This window comes from Dromiciops gliroides, chromosome 2 (genome assembly GCF_019393635.1).
Source record: "Dromiciops gliroides isolate mDroGli1 chromosome 2, mDroGli1.pri, whole genome shotgun sequence".
In the NCBI taxonomy this organism is placed as follows: Eukaryota; Metazoa; Chordata; class Mammalia; order Microbiotheria; family Microbiotheriidae; genus Dromiciops; species Dromiciops gliroides.
The window spans coordinates 647,100,073-647,115,033 of record NC_057862.1 but is presented as its reverse complement, the minus strand read 5'-3'; the positions used below and the strand labels follow the sequence as shown (position 1 = coordinate 647,115,033).

Sequence of the window (14,961 nt, the reverse complement as noted above, 5' to 3'; positions counted from 1 at the left end):
ACAGCTAGTAAGTGTCAAATGTCTGAGGCCAGATTTGAACTCCGGTACTCCTGAATCCAGGGCCAGTGCTCTATCCACTGCACCATCTAGCTGCCCCTATCTGTATCCTTTTCAACCTTGCTTCTTGAAAGCTGTGCAACTTAATAATGAAGGAATTTAAAAAAACATTTTATTTTTTCAACAACTATTTATTTTCCATGGTACTTTTTTTTAAAAAAGGAATGTTTTCAGGGGCAGCTAGGTGGCGCAGTGGATAAAGCACCGGCCCTGGATTCAGGAGTACCTGAGTTCAAATCCGGCCTCAGACACTTGACACTTACTAGCTGTGTGACCCTGGGCAAGTCACTTAACCCCCATTGCCCCGCAAAAAAAAAAAAAAGGAATGTTTTCATTTTCTGTATTTAATTTGATTCAGTAAATATGTGTCAGGCACCTACTATGTCTAATACATTTTGCTAAATCCTGGGAACACCAAGAGGAGGAAAGGTTGAAGAGATGCAAGAATGGGGGAGGGAGGCATTCCTAGAGAATGTGACACGTATGTATTTATTTTTAGTAAGTAGAATGGAAGCTCCCTGAGGAAAGGGGGTGCCTCAGCTTTATATTTGATAACTGTTTGCTGAACTGAATTGAGTTAAAAGGAAAGATCTTTTCTACCTGGGGTGAAGGTTTCATGGAGGACATTCTAGGTCAGGGATATTTTTTTTGGGGGGGGGAATGGGGCAATGAAGGTTAAGTGACTTGCCCAGGGTCACACAGCTAGTAAGTATCAAGGGTCTGAGGACGGATTTGAACTCAGGTCCTCTTGAATCCAGGGCTGGTGCTCTATCCACTGCGCCACTGTGGAAATTTATTTTGATTTGGGGACCCTATCTTTGGGCTGAGATTAAAAAGCCTTAGGCCCTCGGGCCTTTTCTGTGTGAAGGGCTGGTGCCCCTCCCCCTCTGCTTCAGCTGAGCCAAAAAGCCCTGTGGGCTGTACAAGATGCCAAGTCAGTGGGGGCGCAAAAAGCCCTGAGATTTGAGTGGAGAGAAGAGAGATATCTATATATCTATATCTATATCTATATCTATATCTATATCTATATCTATATCTATATCTATATCTATATCTATATCTATATCTTATATAAACTAGACAATTAGACGCAAAGGAGGGAGGCCGAAGGACTAGACTCAGGGGGACTGACAAGATTAGAAGAACAAAATTAAGGACTGACCGACAAGATTAGGAGAATAGGGAGGCTGGCTGACAAGATTAGAGGGGTGGCAAAGGTGGCAGAGGGCAGACTGAGCAGACAGATAGAACAGGAAGCAGTGGAGAGCACAGAAGCGGTCGGCACAGAGTACAGGTTGGAGAAAGCGAAGATTAAGAGAGCAGAAAGGCTGGAGCACTAAGAAACAGGGGAAGGAGAAAAAGCTAAGAGCAAGAAGGGACGGAGGCTGAAGGATAAGATAAAGGGACAGGCAGACAAGACTGAGGGGGGCTGACGAGATGAAGAGAGCAGAAAGACTGGAGCACTAGGAGAATGGAAGGAGAGGTTGGTGAGAGAGAAACACAGGGGTTCAGTGGTTCGGTAAGGAGAGGAAAGTTAGAGGCAGGGGGATTTACAAAGTGAAAGGGGCATGGAGTTAGAAGGAGCTGAGCAGTGAAAGTGGAACATACCCAAAGGCAAGAGGCAGCAGAGCTTATTGTATTAAAAAAGTTCTGGGCCCAGTAGGTGGAAAGAGACGCCAGGAACGCAGTCAGGTTGTACATTTTATTTCCCTGTATTTTTATGTTTAAATAGTATCTCATAAATAAACTCTGCTTTGATTATTTAGGTAAGAGGCTTCTTAATCTTTTGCTTATCAATTTGGGAGCAGTGTGGTGGAACTTTTTAAATGGCCCACATTAAATTAAAGAGCAGTTAGATAGCCAGTTAGTCAAAAGTCCCCAGATTAGTCCTCCAATAGATTTAGTTCCCCCAAATTAGGCCAGCAACTATTTAAAATATTTTTACACCACCTAGCTGCCCCTAGATCAGGAATTCTTAACCTTCTTTATGTCTTGGTCATGTTTGGCCATAATCTGGTGAGGCCTGGGGATACTTTCTCAGAATCATGTTTCTAAGTGCATCAAATATAATACTTAAGATTACAAAAGCAAACTCCCAACCTTTATACACATAGACACACAGAGACACACACACAGAGACACACAAAATGTATGCATCACACATATTACATATACATATGCACACAATGTATACATATTTAACATATACATGTTTGTATATATGTAAAGAGACATGTGGAAACCTATATATTACAATGCAGTTATCAAAATATTGAACCCTTCCCCCTTGGATTTGCAGAGGCTCTTGCTGTATCGTAGAATAGATTGATAATAGAAGGAACCTTAGAGGTAATTGAGCAACACTCCTTCATTTTTCATATAAGGAAACAGATGATGATAGGGGTCAAGTGAATCTCCTGAGGTCAACAGTAGCACTTAGCTTGGCCCTTGACAAACTGTCATAGAGAGAGACGAAGCTTGGGAGGTAGGCAGTGACACCACCTGAGAGACACCTGCCTGCTCCAGCTTCTAACATTCCTGATGGAATCCCACTCTATTTCAGCCCATTTCTCAGATGTGTTGCTCACTGCTGAGTCCCACCCTTGCTTTTTCAGCTAAATTGACAAAGTGTTTCTTATTGATAAGATTTTTTTTTCCATCTCAGGAAACTGTTTAAAATTTCTGCCTATTCTGTCAGTTTTGGGGGGAGGGATAAGTAGTGTCGGTTGAGATGGTTTTGTTTTTTTGTGGAGGAGGGGAGTCTGGAATTGACTCATCAATTGCCTTTTTAAGTTTTCTAATAGAATTTTTTTCATGTGATCATTACTACCTACTGGTGCATTGACACTTATAAAAATGAACGTCATAAAGTAACCAGCTACATTCCGCACACAAAGCGGCTTCTTATCTTGCTGAGTCTTAGTCCCAGCTCAGTTAAGAAGAAACAACAAAAAAGGTATCAAAAAGCATAGAAATGAATGGGTTTACAGATTATAGTTTTTTTAGCCAAGCTATTGCAAATAGTTAGATGGTATAGTGGGTAGAGTCCTGGGCCTAAGGTCAGGAAAACATGAGTTCAAATCTAGCCTCAGATAGGCCCTCGTTGTGTGACTTTAGACAAGTCGTTTAACCTGTCTGCCTTAGCTTCCCCATCTTTAAAACAGGGGTGGTAATAATAACACCTTGCTCCCAGAAATGTTCTGAGGATCAAATAAGATAATATTTATAAAGGACTCAGCATAGTGCCTTGCATATAGTAGGTACTTAATAAATGTTTCCTTTCTCTTTTCCTCTCTTCTTCCTCTTTCTTCTTTCTTCCATTTTCCCTCCTTTCTTCCCCTCTTCCTTCTTTCCTCCCTTGCTTTGTTTCATCTCCATTTCCTTCTATCCTTCCTCATTCTTTCTTTCTCTCTTTCCCTCTCTCTCTTCTTTCCTTCCTTCTTTCTCTCTCTTTCTTTCTTTCTCCTTTTTTCTCTCTCTCTTTCCTTCCTTCCTATTGAAGGTTACAGTTTGCTCATATTCACCACATGAGGTTAGTCTTATATAACCAATGGGGAACTCTGAAGAAGAAAAAGAGTAAGAATAAAGCAAGGCAATAGGAAGAAAAGGAAGCCAATTGTATAGTCTGAGTGGAATGTTCCACTGATACCATCTTGATATTAGAAGAAAATAAAGAAGGCATCCAGTTTATTGGATGGGTCCCTTATGATGTATTTATGGGGGGGACATGGACAAGAGTCTTAGAGGATGGGCAGGCATGGAAAGTTGCATCATTGGAGGAAGTTTCAAAATCAGTGAGTTCACAGATGCATTCCAGTCTTTTAATAAATTGAGGGTATGTGTTAAAAATATTTCATCTAGAGGATCAGATGATCAATAAGTTTGGAGACTCCTAATTTTGACCACTGGCCCCCCCCCTTAATTTATTCTAGGTACAAGAATTCCTAGTTATACTCTAGCTATAGGATCTTTTAAATGACCAATGAAAAAGCATAGACAGTCTTCCACCTCAAAGTGGTAGAGCAGGGATTCTTAATCTGGGGTCCTTGAGTCCCCAAGGTATCAGAAAAGAGATCTCAGGAGCCAGTGGACTGGTTTTTAAATGTTTTGATAACTGTGCTTTACTATAATTGATTTCCTTTGTAATGCTACGCATTTTAGTTCACGCATTTAAATCCTTATCCTGAGGGGAAGTTAGACTGCCCAAGGGATCCAAGACACAAAACAGGTTAAGAGCCCTTTGTTAGAGAGAGATCTGTGGGCCTAATCATGCTAGAGTCAAATTCTACTGTCTATACTTACCTACCTACACACATTCACACATATACATACATACACACACATATAAACCTTCTCTAAAGGAATGTATTCCTTAAATGCGGGAAACAGTTCATTTTTGTCTCTGTAACCTCAGTACCTAGCGTCAGCACCTGTACTCAGTACCTGTCACTCAGGTGCTTAATACATGCTTATTGAGGGAATGAATGGTGGTGGGTGACTAGGCTAGTCAAAGGGGCTGCGTTGTTCCTAGCTCCAGCTGTCTGACCTTGAGCAAATAGCTTCCCCTCTCCTCTCTCACTTTCCTCACCTGCCAAATGAGGGCAGATGTGTTCTCCAAACTCTATTCTGGCATTAACCACCTATGCCTCCTCTGACCTGCCATGGACAAAGGGCTACTGTGTGGCAGCACTTGATTCAGTTGCCCTGGGATGCTCTGCACCATCAAGGACAGGGAAAGGGAGGGACTGCCTATTGAAGGTGTCTCCAGCTCCCCCATTCCAAGGGCACTGTTTGTCTCCCAGTGCCCATTCCATTCTACTTGCTGGCCAGTAGAGGGGCTTCTTCCTCTACCCAGCATGTGGCTGTGGAGGAGTGGGGCTATCGTGGGTTTCAGGTGTTGCATGTTTCTAATGCCCTGAAGCAGCCTCTTCCTCCTTTTGGTGTTGGTGGTGTTAGAGTGTGTGGGGGCACTGGGTAGAGGTGAGCTCCTGTTCCTGGTTCCATTGAAGGGCAGGCCTTCAGCAGAAGCATCAGAGGACATCTCCAACTTCAGCTCTCTGGACTCTGCCTCCTGTACCTTCTTCCATTTACACACCCCTAGCAGTGCTCCCCCCACCCCCTCCAGAGTTGCCCTCCATGCTTTGGACATCCCCTAACAACTCATCATCACTGTCCTTTGTACTATAAAGGACAACAGGTTTGGAATCAGATGATGTGGACTCAAATCCTGACTGCCACTTTATTACATCCTGAGCAATCATGCACAGGTTGCTTCTTCTCTCTGGGCTTCAGTTTCCCACCTGTAAAATGAGGCATTTGAAGTAGATAATGTCTAAAGTCCCTTACAGATCTAAATCTTACTCTCCTTACTTCCATCGGATGGGACGTTTACAAAACATCTTTAAGTGCGCTGCCTCACTGGAGCACAAGAGCCATGGGAACTCTTTTCTCCAGCATATTTATTATGCTTTACAAAATGCTATCCTCCAAACAGCCAAGTGAGGCACAGAGTTCAAGAATGGCTATTTCTATTTTACGTGTGAGGAAAATAAAGCTTAGAGAAGAGTCATGTTGGCCACACAGCCAATGGTGGGGCCAAGACTCAAGGCTCATCTTCTGACTCATGTCATGACTATCTAAGATATGGGGTCAGGCCATCAAAGGCAGAGTAGCTAACTGAATTGCTGTATCTGAATATAATGGAATGGAACTGTAAAAATAATGTAATATAATGTAATGTAAAAATAATTGTAAAAAATAATGGCTTATTTATGAACTATCATAGAAGGTAGCATTTATAAAGCACTTTAAAGGTTATATATATATGTATATGTATATATATATATATATATATATTTTTTTTTTTTTTGCGTGGGGCAATGAGGGTTAAGTGACTTCCCCAGGGTCATACAGCTAGTTAGTGTCAAGTGTCTGAGGCTGGATTTGAACTCAGGTTCTCCTGAATCCAGGGCCGGTGCTCTATCTACTGTGCCACCCAGCTGACCCTACAAAGTGCTTTATGTAAATTATCTCATTGTAGATATGTGAATACAGGGAAGCATGGGAAGACTTATATGAACTGATGCAGAGTGAAGTAAGTAGAAGCAGGAAGCCAATAGACACAGAATAACCACAACAATGGAAATGGGAAGAATGCCAACAAATGAAAGCAGAGTATGGCATAATTATCATGACTGAGTCTGGCTCAGAGATATAAGAATGAACTTCCCTTCCTTCTTTTCAGAGATGGGGGATTATAGGTGTTGAATATTTTTTATACTGTCAGACTTCATTGAAAATGTTGGTTGGTTCCTCTGAACTGCTTTTTCCTCTTTTTTAATTTTAATTTTTTAACTTTTGTTATAAGGGATGGGCAGCTAGATGGTGCAGTACATAGAGTGCTGAGCCTGGAGTCAAGAAGACTCATCTTCATGAGTTCAAATCTGGCCTCAGACACTTTGTAGCTGTGTGGCCCTGGGGAGGTCACTTAAGCATACTTGCCTCAGTTTCTTCATCTGTAAAATGAGATGGAGAAGGAAATGGCAAACCACTCCAGTATCTTTGCCAAGAAAACCCCCAACGGAGTCATGAAGTGTTAGACATGACTAAAAAGTGACTCAATAGAGGATGGATCTCTGAGTAAGAGGAAAAGGAGGAGGGTATTGAAAATTTAAGGTATATAAAAACAAAAGCTATCAATAAAGTTAAAAATATTTGGGAGCTGGGCTAGAGCACAGTGTTTCTTAAATTAATCTGGTCTTCCACTTGTCATCTTGAAAATTACAGACGGAACCCATAAATGCTGCTCTGGGGAATTCAAGAGCAAAGAATATCTCCCAGATCATTTAAGGGGAAAAAAGGGTAAATTATGACTATTGTCATACTAAAAAGACTGCAGCTGATGAAGAATTCTGATGAAGAATTTCCTATTTAATTTTTTTAAAAAGGAAAGTAGTATAACAATTGGCATTTTTCTTCTGGAACTCTAATTCACATCTTATGGGACACTGGGGAATGGAGGTCTAGACAATCTTGTCATCACATTCTCTGCTGTCACCATTTCCCTTTCTCGCCACTTGTCCCTTCTTGCCCACACCAACCACAGGAGACACAGTGTAGATGGGGTGACTGGGCTTGGATAAATACTCATAATTACTGGGTGGAAAGCATGTTGGACCTGGGTTAAAATTCTGTGTGCTTACACACTGCTTGTGTGACCTTGGGCAAGTCACTTAATTTTTCTAGGCACCATCTTCCTCTTCTGCCAAATGAAGGGGTTGGATTAAATAAACTTAAAGGTCCCTTCCAGATCTAAGTTTCTGAGCCCAGAATCTGAAAAATGGGTATAGTCATAGTTCTACTATCTGTGTCTTAGAATTATTGTTCAGAAGGCGCTCAGTCGATTTTCAAAGACTCAGATTCCTGAGTGTTATCATCATTGTTCCTAACCTTACCCTCTGGGGAAGTATGAGCGCTTCTCTTTGGAAACATGGGTCTCATTAAGGCTGTGGGAACTGAAACCAGTTCCCCCTTTGGGACCTATGCTCCCTGTTTTCTTATATAATTGTAGTGTTGGAGGTTCAGAGCATTAGAGCTTGGACAACGTTGGAGAGAGATGGCCTGGTGTGTTGGAAGGAACAATAGACTTGGAGACAGAAGACCTAGGTTTCGGGTCCAGGCTCCTAGCTGGGCATAGTGGGGGAAAGTCAAAGCTTCTCTGAGACTCAGTGTTCTCATCTGTAAGATGGGGAGAATATTATTGGCACAGCCCACCCCACAGGTGGTAAGGGACAGGCAATAACATTTAATTTCAGGGAGCATTCTATAAAGGTACAGTTCTATGGACTTCATATAGTTCCATCCTCCTCTGATCCTTACTGTTTTATAGGCAAGGAAACGAACTGATGATTCGACAACCCCCTTTCCCCTCCTGTAACTTTTCCTTAGCGAATTAGCAGAACTGTGACCCAATAAGTTGGTTATATAATCTTAGTCTTGTGATTCCTCGGTTGATTTCTGAATACTCTCAAGCTTTGCAGTCTGGGCTTGAAACAGCTCTGGGGACAATCGGAAATTTCTTATCTTGAGCATTCAAATCCTCCTGCTAACTGTGTGACCTTTGGTAGAGTGGAAAGAACATCAGATCTATGGTCAGATGACCTGGGTTCAAACCCCAGTTTTGCCACTTATGACTTGCGTGACCTCAGGCTATCATTTTCCATCTCTGAGACTCGGTTCTCACATCTATAAAATGAAGTAGTTGGATTAGATGATCTCTATGGCTCCTAGAAGGTCTAAATCTTATGATCGCAAGTCGTGCAATCTCTCTAAGCTTTGGTTTTCTCATCTGAAAAAATGGAAATGATAACAGTTGCGGAGGCTACTCTCTGGAGTTGTTAGGAGGAAAGGATAAGGACCGGATCTACCATTCCATTGGCATAGGGAGCACATGAGTAAGGGAACTCCCTCTAAAAATACAGGTCAACACTTTGAGTTGCTGGCACATGGATAAGCCTAGTGACTTGCCTAGGGTCACAACAGCTACCATGTGCCAGAGGTCAAACTTGAACTCAGGTCTTTGGGGCTCTGAGGCCAGTCCTATAGCCACTATGCCAAGGCTGCCTCTCACATTATGAAGAAAGGGGTCTGAAAATCTTAAATCACTATATGAAAGAGCCATGCCAACCTTTCAAGCCTCACTTAGGACTCCTTATGGCATCCTAAAAGAGGGGAGAGTCCTGCCTACTGCCCCCTTTCACTACAGGCTGGTGGCAGTCCTCTAGATGGACCTGTTTCCTCTGAAAACTCAGCCACTGGCTCATTCTCCCTCCCTTCAAAGCCAGATCAAGTGAGAGAATGATAATATAACATCAACATCTGGCCAAATGTTGACCCCCAAGGTATATGTGTGGAGAAAGGATCCCCGGCAGTGTGAGTGCTAGGCTGTGCTGGAGAAATACCACCTTGGATAGAAGTCTTCTGGCTCCAATGGGAAGCAGAGTCCAAATAGTTTTTTCCCCCCAAAGCCATCATGAAAAAGAAAACCCCATGTCCTTAGTATCTCTGTTGTGTTTGTACAGCACGTGAGAACTCTCACCGTGTGCAGAAGTTCTGTACTCTAAAGCCATTACTTGGAACCATCTATCTGGAGCCATTAACTCATAAACTATGTTCATTCTAAGTACACAACATCTAACTCTATGGCTACTGATGGCACTGGTCTCTAGCTCTTTGTTTAATAGCTCCCCCACACAGCAACTGAGGTCATGCTTTTCAAATGCACTTATCATGAGCTATTCTGTATTACGGTCACAGGTATTTCTGTTTTATCCCCCTAGCTAGACTGGAGGCTCCCCAAAGGCTGGGGCTTTGTTGTAACTGAACTTGTGCTTCCTTCAGCCCTATGCATAAGCCTCTGTGGACAACAAATTATTGGAAAACAATTCTTGGATGGATGGGGGAAGGGATAGATGGATGGATGGATGGATGGATGGATGGATGGATGGATGGGTGGATGGATGGAGGGATGGATGGATGGGGGAAGGGATGGATGGGGGAAAGGATGGATGGATAGATGGGTGGATGGGGAAGAGATGTAGGGGTGGATGGATGGAGGGATGGATGGATGGGGGAAGGGATGGATTGATGGATGGATGGGGAAAAGGATGGATGGATAGATGGATGGATGGGGAAGAGAAGGATGGGTGGATGGATGGAGGGATGAATGGATGGGGGAAGGGATGGATGGAGGGAGGGAGAAAGGGAGGGAGGGATGGAAGGAATTTTGGCTCAATGACAGTCAAGTTGCATTCTTTGTCTCTGGTCACTGCCCTGGTTCTAAGCTCTGTCACCTTTAGACTGTATTCAAGAGCTGTGAGCATTGGGTCACATTCTGGCTGTAGTTGAGTTCTATACCCCAGGGTTGAGACAAGTATAATAGTATCATAATATTTAGAGCTTCAAGGGACCTCAGAGATCATCTAGGTCAATTTCCTTATTTTGCAGATGAGGAACAGAGAGGGGAAGCCATTTGCCCAAAATTATGCTGGTAATAAGCAACAAGGACAGAATCTGAACATGCCATCTGACTACAGGACCAGTGCTCTTTGGGGAAACCTTAGCTTAGCTGTAGCACTCCCTAATTTGAGAGAAGACTTTCCTCCTTCCCTCAGTTTTTAGTGTGCCCTTAAATAACTTTACACTTATTTTGAACATAGTAGTTGTGTCCACCACCTTCTGGGAGTTTTGATTGAGGGAAACAGATCAGTAAGACGATGGAGAAAGTAGAAAATTGTACATGGTCGTACATTTCTCAAGGTCTCAGGTTTTCCTTTTTCCTGATCCTTGATGAGACTGCATAAGACTTGGAGTATGATAAAAACAAGCCAAGAGAATGGAGAGACCAAGAGCCACACACCCAATAGCCACAGCTGGTGGCCACCACAGGGCTCAGGTTGATACTGTTATCATAGTCGCCATCATAGCATTGCAGCCAGGGCCTTGATCTACTGTGATCAGGCTTGGCTAGCTGAGATTTGTTTTTGTTTGTTTGTTTGTTTTGTGGGGCAATGAGGGTTAAGTGACTTGCCCAGGGTCACACAGCCAGTGTCAAGTGTTTGAGGCTGGATTTGAACTCAGGTCCTAGCTGTCCCCTAGACCTCAGATTTGTACTAGGAACAGAAATACAGGCTATTAAGCAGACCATGGGAGCCAACTCTGGCTGTGAGGGCAAGTTAGGGCTGGAGAAGACGTGGATTCCAGACACTAGACTAGCATCAACTAATATGGTGAGCTGGAGTGAGGACAAACTCCCCTCCAACAATGTTTTTTCTTTGTCCCCAATTTATATGAACTCCTGGTCCCTAAAAGGGGGTCCCAGCCATGTTGCTACTTTCCTCTAATGCTTTCACCACCTGCGGAAAGTGGGAAGGCCACCTTACAGCAATCAGGCTGAGTGTTCCACTGAGTAACTGTTAGTGGGGCTCTCATTCATTTTCTTTGTTTGAGAAACTGTGTGGTCATAGTGTGGACTGTTTGTGTAATAATAATAGATAAAGAGGATTGTGAATGAAAAGGAGAGACCCCCTCCCAAAGTGGGAATGGAATCTTGAAAACTGAGATGACTTTCTTTTTAAGTAATTTTGGAGAGGATGATTATATTGTACTTCTAAATCCAAATGGAATCAGGGAGAATCTCTGGCACTGGTTAAATAATGACCAAAGAGACAATATGCTTTAGGAAGTAGAGAAAGCATCCCAGGGCAGGCTGCTGTAGTCCATACAGCATCTTCAGCACTAGCTGGCAAAACACACCAAGTACATGCCCAACCTGCCCCTACGACCACATGAATTTATTCTGTATTTTCTCTTTGAACACATTGTAGCTCCTTCTCCCCAATAGAATGTAAGCTCCATGAGGGAAAGTACTCTCTCATCTTGTTTTTATATCCTCAGTACCTAGGACAGAGCTTGGCATATAGCAGAGGATTAATAAATGCTTATTGGTTGATTTCTACTTTACCATCTTTTTTCTTTTCTTTCTTTTTTTTTTTTTGCAGGGCAATGAGAGTTAAGTGACTTGTCCAGGGTCACACAGCTAGTAAGTATCAAGTGTCTGAGGCCAGATTTGAACTCAGGTCCTCCTGAATCCAGGGCTGGTGCTTTATCCACTGTGCCACCTAGCTGCCCTCTACTTTATCATCTTAAGGAAGTATTGATTAATTTCCAGGCAAAGACAGTTCTCATTTATATGGGAATTTATAGTTAAAGTGCTTTATGCATTTCATCTCATGGGAGTCTCATGACAACCTTGAAAGGTAGGTGGTGCAGGTATTCTTCCTCCTTCTCTCTCTTCTTCTTCTTTCTTTCTTTCTTTCTTTCTTTCTTTCTTTCTTTCTTTCTTTCTTTCTTTCTTTCTTTCTTTCTTTCTTTCCTTCCTTCCTTCCTTCCTTCCTTCCTTCCTTCCTTCCTTCCTTCCTTCCTTCCTTCCTGCCCATTCATTCATCCATCCATCCATCCATCCATCCATCCATCCATCCATCCATCCATCCATCCATCCATCCATCCATCCATCCATCCATCCATCCATCTGGTTAGCATATGATCAACCTCACAGGCTGGATCCCAAGGTGAGGGCCTCTGATTCTGCTTGCTGCATTCTTTTTCAATCACTCCCAGTTTGAATTCCCAAGTGAGGTCCCCGAATATACCCTCAAATTGCCAGGGGATCCAGTCAATCAATTAATCAACAAGCATTTATGAAGTGCCTACTACATGTCAGACACTGTGGTAGGTATTAGGAGACACAAAGGCAAAAATGAAACAGTCTCAGTCTTCAAGGACCTTACAGTGTATCCAAAGAGGTGGGATGTACATGGAGAAATATATACATGTATATATTGTCACAATATGCACTGACACACATATTTCTCCTCAGCTCCCACACAGTCACATCAGTCTTTTGGTTGGTGTCCTGGCTTTAAGTCTCTGCACACTCTAATCCATCTTCTACTCATCTGCCAAAAGGATCTTCCTAGACTTCAGCTTTGACAATGTTGCTCTCTCTATAAACTCTAATGGCTCCCTATTACCTGTAGGATCAACTATAAAATGCACTGCATGGCATTTAAAGACCTTTACAACCTACCCCCTCCTAACTTTTCAGCCTTCCTGTGCTTTATTCTCCTCCAAGTTCTCTATGATCCAGCTCCTGCCAGTCCTTGCATATAACAGTGCATTTCTTGATTCTATCCATGTCTTTGCACTGTCTGTCTGCCACTCCTGGACTGCTCTCCCTCCTCATCTATCTATGCCTCCTATATCTCCTGACTAATCTGACCTTCTCCAGGAGGCCTTTCCCAGGCCTCTCCTTCCCAGCTAGTGACTCCCTCTGAAACTGCCTTACTCTTACGTGACATCTCTCTTATAGGATCATAGTTATTTTCATGTTGTAACTATGTTCATACAAGAGAGATGCCATGTAAGAGGCAAAGATGCCTAGTCCCCCCTTTAGAATGTAATCTCCTTGAAGGCAGGGGCCACTTTGTAACCCCAGTGTTCGGTCTGGTGTCTGGAACATAGTAAGTCCTTACTAAGTGTTGACTTAGCCATTCCAGATCAGCTCAGTCGCTAAAATGGCACCATTCACTCCAGTACATTCTCCACATACACTTAATTGTTTCATATTCTGTCACACAGGCTTCTGGGATCTGGCTTCAAATCAGGCCTGCTCCGTATATTTCCGGCATCAGTAGAGTGTCCTGATGTTCCTTTATAGCCCAGGGGATAAGGAATAATTAAGAGTATTTATAAGCAGCTCTGAGGTGTTTTTTTGTTTTTTTTGTTTGTTTGTTTTAGGCAATCAGGGTTAAGTGACTTGTCCAGGGTTGCATAGCTAGTAAATGTCTGAGGCCAGATTCGAATTTAGGTCCAGTGCTCTATCCACCACACTACCTAGCTGCTCCCACCACCTTTGAGTCTTAATCAAATTGGGACCAAATTCGATTGCTTGCTTACCACTTAGCACTTAGCACTATTTGCTCCGTCACTGAGCTAAGACTCAAACTCATGCCTTGTGACTCAGTACCCTTTCTACCCTACCAGGCTGCCCCTCTATTTGGAATCCACACTTGTCTATTACCTTAGAGCACTTTCTATAGATGTAATGATAGCTAGCATTTAAATGGCACTTTAAGGATTACTAAATACTTTCCATATATTATCTCATTTGATTCTCACAACAACCCCGGGATGTGGTGGTATTATCAGCCCCATTTTACAGATGAGCAACTGAGGCAGACAGAAATAAATGACTTGCCCAGGGTCACACAGCTAGTATCTGAGGCCAAATTTGAACTCAGGTCTTCCTGACTCCAGGTCCAGAGCTCCTTCCACTTTATCACTTAGTTGCCTCAAGTCTCTGGACCTCTATAAAATGAGGAGGTTAAGCTAGGTGACCTTTTAGGTCCCGTCCAGCTGTGGATCTAGCTACATACTGGGGAAATCACAGGGCATGGGCCCTTCAGGGATCCTGGGCAGGGTCTTATTTCTCTCAGGCTGCATGTGAAAACTTGGGGGGCAGCCATGGTTCGATCTGCCCATTTATCTGGCTGCCTCTCCAATCCGCCGGCCAGTTTGGGCTGACATTCTAGAATTCCTCTGTGGTTTCACAACTCTGCTCAATGAAACGAGCCTCCGACTGATACCAGTCTCTGTCTCTCTGGCCAAAATGAACACACACAGCTCTTTGGCGTTCATGGGTTGCCCTTGGACAACAATGAGTCATTGATGCTGACTCAAGCCTCAACTGTAAGGTCTGTTTACTGCTCCTTAAATGGGAAAGGGTTCTTTGCCAAAATAAAATAAGCCAGGCCAAAGGCAGCGACATTATCACAGCCATACTCATTAGGCCACATAAAGAAGCCCTTTCTTGGAGGTCAGCCCCTCTCGCCACTAGGGTAGGAAACACTGCTGTGCTCCCATTGCAAAGGCCGTATTGACTGTTGTATTATTGCTCTGATCAGAGGAAATAGCTACCCACACTTCTGACTGGGGACCCAGACTCAGAGGCTTAGCAGTAGGAAAGAAGAACTCAAAGGGCCCATGTAAGGAGTCTCAGGAAAATGGCATCCTCTCCTCTGTATGAGCCCCTCTGTGCATTGACAAGGAAACAGGTGCAGAATAGTGTGGGAGAAAGAGCCCAGAGCTGAGACAACGTTGGCTGAGAGATTTGGGTTCAAGTTCCAGCTGTGCTACTGACTTGGAAAGTGGCCTTGGACAAGTCACTTCCCCTGTGGACCTTAGTTTCTTTACTTATAAAATGGGGAGGCTAAAGGAGAATGGTGTCTAAGCTCCCTTCTAGCTGCTCTGAGAAGATAATTGGCCACCCTGGTAAGGGAGGAAGCT

At 43.3% G+C, this 14,961-nt stretch overlaps 1 protein-coding gene across 3 annotated transcripts in view; it reads right to left on the bottom strand.

Moving 5' to 3' along the window:
- Positions 1 to 14,961, bottom strand: part of ZNF469 (zinc finger protein 469) — a 141,378-nt gene that overhangs the window by 15,110 nt on the left and 111,307 nt on the right. The window lies entirely within an intron of this gene.